This window comes from Aplysia californica, unplaced genomic scaffold, assembly GCF_000002075.1.
Source record: "Aplysia californica isolate F4 #8 unplaced genomic scaffold, AplCal3.0 scaffold00489, whole genome shotgun sequence".
Taxonomy (NCBI): Eukaryota; Metazoa; Mollusca; class Gastropoda; order Aplysiida; family Aplysiidae; genus Aplysia; species Aplysia californica.
The window spans coordinates 99,332-100,818 of record NW_004797759.1 but is presented as its reverse complement, the minus strand read 5'-3'; the positions used below and the strand labels follow the sequence as shown (position 1 = coordinate 100,818).

The window sequence follows — 1,487 nt, the reverse complement described above, 5'->3', positions numbered from 1 at the left end:
CCCACGTCATTCTATTCCTGCCCTCCCTTTCCCCAATCACTCTCAGAGGTCACTCAGTTTTGATGACAAAGTGTTTTGTTCAGCAAGGAAGAGGGCAATGCGCTGATGGTGCAACATTTAAGTTGTTTGCGTACTGCTGTGACTCTGGCCCTCAATGAAGCATGTTTTTATCGGGTCGTGGGTCTGCTTAATGGGGTCGGGGTTGAAAAACGAAACTTGTTAGCATGCAGCGTAAACAGTACAGTGAGTGGGCGTTTTTTATTTGTTTGTTTTTGTTTTTAAAAAAAATCTTATCTGCTATGCTGGGTTTAACTTTTTAACTTTTTTTTCTCAGAAAAAGATAGTCGGAATTGTCCACGATTTCCATCCTTTATATTATCGGAGAGAAACGTTAGAGAAGAATTTTTTTTTCGGTCTCTACCGGAGTTCGAACCCGCGACTTTTGAATGAGAGGCCAACACCTTAACCTCTAGGCCACGGGAGTCCTCGTATAACTTCTATCAGAACATGACGTATAGTGGTCAAGCAGTTGGCCCAGAATGACTTTGTTCAGTCTTGGTAAGATTTTAACACACGTTTTGCGGTACACATCAATTTAAAACAAATTGGAAGGAGTTAAAATTGCGATACAGAGCATTATAAGTTTCATAGACCAATAATAGCCCTCCCAGATTTTTACAGAAGCACCCCCCCCCCTTCCATTTTTTTGTTTTGTTTATTGTTTTTGTTTTTTGAAATTTTCTCCCAAACCTGGTTTTGTCCCCAAAAAGTGAGGTACTGCAGTTTTCCAGCGGTGTGATGACATGTGTGAACTGTTGACTTCCCCAGCCTCTGTCTTGTCTTCCTCACGGCGCAGGCCAATCTAAGATCTATAGTCTTGTCGAATAGAGATGCTAAATTTGACCTGACAGTCTGTTTTGTCATGTCCTGGAAGCTAGAACAGTCTTGTCGAAGACAGAGGTTAAAGTACTACACTGTCACTATCACTATGAGTATAAGCATGCACTGGCTCTCTTTTGTTTTTGGGCTGATACCGGGACTTAGGCTAAGCTAGGACACTGTTGTCGTAGAGAGAATTTAAATTTAACCGCACTATAAGCATGCACTGGCTCTGTTTTGTCTTCGTTGAGGCTTAGGCTAAGCTAGGACACTGTTGTCGAAGAGAGAATTTAAATTTAACCGCACTATAAGCATGCACTGGCTCTGTTTTGTCTTCGTTGAGGCTTAGGCTAAGCTAGGACACTGTTGTCGAAGAGAGAATTTAAATTTAACCGCACTATAAGCATGCACTGGCTCTGTTTTGTCTTCGCTGAGGCTTAGGCTAAGCTAGGACAGTGTTGTCAGAGAGAGAGAGAGAGAGAGAGAGAGCACAAACGAGGGGTGGTGTGCAATCTACCTAAGAAAGGCAATGGAAGCCGTGACTGAACGTAAAAGACCAAGCGAGTTAAATTATAATATACACAGAGAGAGAGAGAGAGAGAGAGAGA

At 42.3% G+C, this 1,487-nt stretch overlaps 1 protein-coding gene across 1 annotated transcript in view; it reads left to right on the top strand.

Annotated features, from left to right (window-relative positions):
- LOC101864249 (APOBEC1 complementation factor) overlaps positions 1 to 1,487 on the top strand; it is a gene marked incomplete in the record, with an annotated part of 35,414 nt that overhangs the window by 15,368 nt on the left and 18,559 nt on the right.